Source organism: Oryzias melastigma, linkage group LG11, assembly GCF_002922805.2.
Source record: "Oryzias melastigma strain HK-1 linkage group LG11, ASM292280v2, whole genome shotgun sequence".
Classification (NCBI taxonomy): Eukaryota; Metazoa; Chordata; class Actinopteri; order Beloniformes; family Adrianichthyidae; genus Oryzias; species Oryzias melastigma.
The window spans coordinates 8,650,128-8,656,830 of record NC_050522.1 but is presented as its reverse complement, the minus strand read 5'-3'; the positions used below and the strand labels follow the sequence as shown (position 1 = coordinate 8,656,830).

The following is a 6,703-nucleotide window of genomic DNA, read 5'->3' as shown; positions in this document are numbered from 1 at the left end:
GTGTCTAAATGTGTAAAACATGTAAACTCAAAATTGAATCCAATCAAATTGAATTGAAAAAAATGACAAAATCACAAAAATCACAATCAAATCGATTCTGGAAATTGTTGGCGATACCCAGCCATAGCTTACAGTCCTTTACATTTCAACCTGCAAGAAATAAGCTCTTTTTGAAACGTTTTTGTCTGTTCTTGATTCACAACAATTTGTTAAAAGAAATGCAGTGAAATGCAAGTTTAAGCAAGAACATTTCGAAATCACCAAAAACACCATTTTCATTAGAGTGGGTCTTTAAGATAAAGCTTCCTGCATTTAGTGCTGTCATTTTAATCCTTCATTACATTTGTTAGGTGAAGCATCTTTATTAGACATCGAAAACAGTCAAGGAATGTGAAACTGAATAATTAATGAACAAATGTAGGATTGCAATTTAAAAGTTTAGTCAGAGGATAAGCTTGATACAAAGACCCTAAACCTACGGGTGCACTGAACCAGTTGTGTATCAATCAATCACTGTTTATATGACACTTTTTTTATCAACAAACTGCTGAACACAAGCTGGTTAATATAAAAGTTGTTGAGGTGTTTGGTGTAGGACAGAGACTCATACGGTCTATGAGAGACCGTATGAGTATAGTAGACTTTTTACAACAAAGTATGAAATATGTCCCGTACGGCCTCTCATACTCTGTTTCTTATTAACGGTGGGTCGATATAATTTTTTCAGCCAATGCGATAACTGATATTTCCCAGTGGCCGATTACCGATATTTGCCAAAATAAGTATCTAGACCAGGGGTGTCAACTCAATCGCACAAGGGGGCAAAATCCAAAACACACCTTAGGTTGCAGGCCGAACAAGATAAACATTTATTAAAAACTCTAAAATTCAATTTTTAAAACTATAACTTTTTATCATAATGATGAACTAGATATATAGCCTTACCTGTGATAATACTAATGTGAATGTTGTAAGCTGAATTTGGCCACTGAAGATGCTAGTGCTAATGGCTGAAGATGCTGAAATTGATAGCTAAAAACACTGAAGCTGATAGCTGAAAACGCTGGAGTTGATAGCCAGCTAAAATATTAGCTAAATGCCAAATTAGCCTGATCAAATCTTAGTTAATGGCAAAATAGTCAAAAAAACTAGCAGAATGCCAATTTTTAAAACTTTCAAAACGTAACTTTTTAACATGATTATGAATGATAAAAAGACAGGAATGTTATTACAGAATAAATCAACTTAAACCTTAAATTACTTTCAATATTTTACTCTACATAAAAATATATTTTGTCAAAATTATACAAGTTAGAAATAAGCGTAAGATAACATTGGGTTATTAATAACAATAAAATAAAATGATCTGGGGGGCCGTATATATCCGGCCCTCGGGCCTTGACTTTGACACATGTGCTCTAGAATAACACAAAGTTTACATTTTACTATACAATCACATTGTACTTGACCTTTTTAAACATACAACAAGGGATCTAATGTGAACAAGTATCACTTTAAACCTTTGAAAATATTTCTGAAAATATTCAGACCATTTATTGACTGTTAGACACAGCTGTAAACCATCAGGGATCTATTAGGAACAACATGAATCCCTCTCAGATAAAACAATTATTATGGTCAGTGCCAGAGATCTAAAAAGAGCAAGAATACATTTTTTTAAAAGTGCATCTGAAAACAGTCCAAACAATGTACTATAGGTGGATTTTTTCATATTGAACACTGATAAACTCGATTAATACTGATATCATCTGATATTGATACTGGCGCCTTTCCCTACTTCTTATCCAACAAAAGATTTTTTTTTTTTTTTGCACATTTAAATCAAAAATATATTGTATTTCCTGTGGATTTAATACTAATGAGCATTTTCCAGAAAAAAAACATCTTAATTCATTTGAAACTAATAATTTTATTTAAAAGAATAACATATGAGCAACCCAAAACCAGGTGATAAGTCAACAGAAAATTAGCTTCTGAATTGAGAAAAATATGCAAATATGCATTGATCCATTGCCATAGATGGCTGTATATAGTCTGACACTTGACTTCTCTTTACTAATTCTGTAATGTATGCCGATAAAATTAGAATGTCCTTAAATTCATGGTAACTGCACTGCAAAAAAGAAGGAATATTGTTTATTTTACTTTCATTAGATAGCATTATATTTTGTTAAAAAGCATACTAAGAACTTTAGAACAAAAATAGTGAATTTTCTGGCCTTTTTCCTCCATGCATTTAATTTATGTTTCTGTGCAAAGAAAAAGAGGTCTGTACAAATGTCTCTGCCTTCCCTCTAGTCTCCTTTTTTTCTACACAGTAAATGGTTCCTGTACTTTTTTTTCCACCTTCTGCAGGCTATCTCTGCTTTGTGCACAAAGGGAAAAAAAGGCACAGAAAGAATTTCATGACTACAAAAGCAAAGGTTAACATTACTCACAGCATAAAAACAATTTAAAAGGGAGCAAAAGGGCTCTAATGGCCCGACAGTCTTCAAAGAAAATGTATTTTGCGCTCAAAATAATTCATAGCTTTTTGCCGGTGGCTTTTCAGCTTCCCGGAGACCCAGCATGAACCACTGTATTTTTCCCAGCAGGCTCTCTGCTCCTCGCAAAATGGCCTTCACCAGGGCATACCTTGCATCCCCTCCAAATATTGACAGCACCAGGTCCATCGCTTATTGGAAAAATGGCTGTAAGTAATGTTTTATCAGCCGATGCAGTCTCCACACCTGTATTTACTCCTGTCATATGACAATATTTGACAAGATTAATGATTTGATCCGGTGGCATTTATTTCCCATTACTGTCAATCTGACGGCAAACAACTGTCTTGCTTGTGGCATTTAGTGTAGAAAGCATGCAGCAGAGGACACTTCTTTTTATTTTTGAATTAGAAAGTTTACTTGAGGCGTACAAACAACAGGACCTAGAAGAAGCTACTATTTTAGGACACCAACAAAGGCAGTCAACCTCCCTCAGAAAAAAAAAAAAAAAAAACAAGTCGGTGCTTAAAAGCCTTGCAACCTTTGAACTTCCATGGCTTGAGGGGTCTCCTGCCCAGGTCCCCAAGGGCCCACACGTCTTGACAGCTTGAGCGATGAGAGTCGGACGGACGGTCGTCGCCCTCTCCTATTTTTAACCCCACACTAAACACAAAGCTTCCAAAATAGGTTCAAGTTGTAAACAAATGATTATTAGGCCACTTAGGGCCTTGCCATTGACCCGTGAGTCCTTTCTAACAGCCAATAACAGGGGCCCTCAGGGGTCAAAAGGTTTAAAGACTTTCTAATAAAAGTAACAGAGACGTGGGGATGTGTTGAGGAGAAAAAGTTTTGTCTCAGTTTGAAATGCTGACAAGTTAATAGTCCCTTCTCAAATAGCCCAACCACAGAGAAATGGCCAGTTTGTTCTTACTTTTATTGCTATCATCTGTCAGTCAATCACATTTTTTTTCTTGTCTCTTTGTAAGTGGACTGAAAGAGCTAAAACAGCACTGCAGCACTGTTCAAGCTGGGGCTTTATTCTCCTTCCACTCTCCTTCGCCTCCTCTTCTTGTTGAATGTGAATTCTTATTGTGTTTTTAAGCAGGAAATGCCTAATGGATTCCCAAAGATGTATTCATGACATGGTAATGAGATTCCAATTTGTCAGACATTTTTACCTGAAGAAACAGGCAACTCGTGACAGTGGCTTTGTCCTGTTTTCCACAGGTCAAGTGTACAGTTTCTGCTGTCACTTTACTTCAAGTCCTCCTGAAATGTATGTGATGGACTCACAGAACAAAAGAGTCTGAATGTAGACCAGCTTGAGGAATGTGCTCATCTGTCAAAACAAGGTTCATCTCAGCAGCTGGAGAGCATTGTTGCTGTTCTGTATTATTTCCAATGGGTTGTTTGTGATGTAGAAATGCTGTTGTTTCCCCCATGCATAAGGCATTTAAAACACTTCAAAAGAACCAGATTACAGTCTCGGAAAGGCAATCAAAAAACACATAATACATTGAAAGAAGAAAAGAGCCTGTCTTCATTTTTCTACATTACAATTAAAGAAAGAGTCTCAAAGGAATTATAGTTTTAGCTAACTTCAAATTCTCAGCTAAAAGTGAAAATTTCTCTGTTTTTCTTCTAAGGCACAAAGAGTTGATGTTTCAAGAAAATGAAGGTACACTGGTTTGATCAGGGGTGTCAAAGTCATTATGATTCAGGGGCCACATTCAACCCGTCTGATCTCAAGTGTTTTTTTCCCCAAGATCCTTATACTTGTTTCTCTTCATAACTGGGCCGGATTAAACCATCTGGGGGGCCGGATGCGGCCCGTGGGCCGTATGTTTGACACCCTGAAGAAACCAAGCGTGACTTTCCTCATAATAGTTTTTTAAGTCCAAAACTTTTCTTTGAATTTTCTTTGAATAATTAACCAAATTTTAACGGAGAATAATCCATGTTTCAGTGTTTTCAATGTTTCCATTTGAAGTAACACATTGTGTAGCAGTTATGATTTGAGTTGTGACATTTCTGAAAATAAAGTTAGAATTTTTTGAATACTTAAGAGGTCTTAGTTTCTCTTTCCCCTAATCCTTTGATCAGGATCAAATCCTTAGCTTTGTTCCACTGATTTAATCTGCTTCATGTCTCAGACATCTGATCATTTTGACTGTTGAGATGCGTTGGCTACAAACTTATAACTAATACTGCAACAGGCACGCCAATCGTTTTAAAAGTAATTTCTCAAAGACAAACATGAAAAAAAGCTGCTCATAAAGAGTTGTAATCCTAGATTAAACATCACCAAAACCGCAAAGTAAACAATTCTGATAAGCTTAAATGAAAATAAATGATGCAATCAATTCTACAAAATCCGCCTCTGATTGATGTTTGACATTCAAGAGCTTTTTTTTTAAATTTATCTTTGGTGTTAGGTTTTTTAAAAAGTACTTTATCAATCCCAAGTGTATTAACAAGACAATACGCTGTGATGGCTGACTTATGCGGAAAAAAGTGTCTTTATAATCTACTTACTTTGCTTCAATCAGGTTGTCAAACATTATTCTTAATCATCATCCATAACATGCACTACATTAAAGTGGCACTCTTGTAAACACCATAGCTATAATAGTGTGTGACAAGCGGCCTTTGTTTACACCATAATAACTGGGTGTTTGAATAACTTCTCAGTGACTTAAAGTAGGAAGCCAGACTCGCTCTGCTTCCATTCAGCCGCACGGCCTGATAACCCGCTCTGACGTTGAGCATGGGCTGGAATGCGGATGGCAGTTGGGAGCTTTTCTGCGTTTCAGTCGTTTCCACCTGCAGGCTGGGCTCTTTTTTTTTTTTTTTTTAAGAAGAATGTGCTCTCCACTTGTGCTGACAAACGGGTGACACCAATGTTTAATAGCGGCATCTTCTCAATCTGTTGAGTAAGTCTGTTTTCTGTCTCTCGGTGCACGTGAAGCCCCACAGTCTCTGTGCTTCAGGGCATCTTGGATGGGTAAAGCAAGTGAGGGGCTGGATTGGAGCTTTGAGATGGTCCAGACAGAGCAGTGGGCAGGGTGAGCTCCTTTTTTCACAACAGCAAGGACCCACATTGGAGCATGCTTATACCCTGCAACCTGAGAGGGCAGCGGGGTCCTCCAGAGTGCCTGGATTGAGATAAATGAACCCAGATGCTTCCCGTAGCCGGAGCAATGAGTGCTACCAAAAAAAAAAGAAAGAGACTCACAACTTTTTTCTGCTTACCATAGTTGAGGCAGCTGTCTGTCAGATCCCTGCGTTTTCTCATAACAACTGATCACAGAGGCCTCTGTGCAAGGAGCATTGTGGGAAATTATCCAAGGGCTGTTTGTCTTTGAAGGAGAATGAGCAACTACCCCTGGCTGCAGCCTGCAGACCGGGGCGTGCCTCAACGTGGGCGGAGTTAAACGTTTAATGGGCGGAGTTAAACGTCCACGTTGAGGGAAGCCCACTGTTTCTGATTCTTCTTCGTCACCGCAATCTTTCGTCTTCTTTTTTGCATTTTACAAGTTTCCACATCGATTTTTGCAGAATGGAGGTACGTATCAATGAAGCAGATGAGGGTGTTGTTTGTTTTTTCAAATGTATCGTACTTTCTCCCGTTTCATTATGCGGTTCAGGTTTTACATGGAGCTCGTTAGCTTTCGGTTCTCCGGGACGTCCGTAATGTTTAGCTATGTTGTATCTTCCATTGTCGGTTACACTTTTGTGGGGGTAGATGGAACCGAGCAGGCATCTCCAGCCCTAAACCTCGTGAGCTGCTGCGCTGCTTGTTTTGCCTTTAGGTTTATCGATCAGAATAAATCCCAGACCCAGTTTCTGATGGACTGAACGTCCGATCCAGGTAAGCAGGGCGGTAACTCACGAGGAACCGGGCTGGAGACTCCTGGAGTAGATAGATAGTGTTTTTCCTCTTTGAGTTTCTAATTGTCATGTCCTTATGTAGTATTTCTGTCACTGTGTATTGATCCCCCACCACAGACCTTTGTCAGGGAAACCTTTTTGGACTTCTGCTATAATTTTTGGTCGTTTCTTTCATAAATATGGCATTTTTTGCTTTTTCACATTTTATGGAAATTCTGTTTTAGTTCTTAAAAATTATTTGCAATGGTGGGCCACACTATTTTTGACTCTTTCTGATGAAAGCTTAGCCACAGATCCTGTTTGAATTG

The 6,703-nt window shown here is 38.1% G+C and overlaps 1 long non-coding RNA gene across 1 annotated transcript; it reads right to left on the bottom strand.

Annotated features, from left to right (window-relative positions):
• Positions 1-1,817: 1,817 nt before the first annotated feature.
• LOC118599298 lies at positions 1,818-5,869 on the bottom strand. The gene is made up of 2 exons (XR_004948600.1): positions 5,757-5,869; positions 1,818-5,659 (listed from the first exon to the last, which is right to left on the bottom strand). It is a non-coding gene; the product is annotated as an uncharacterized LOC118599298 (long non-coding RNA).
• Positions 5,870-6,703: the final 834 nt, after the last annotated feature.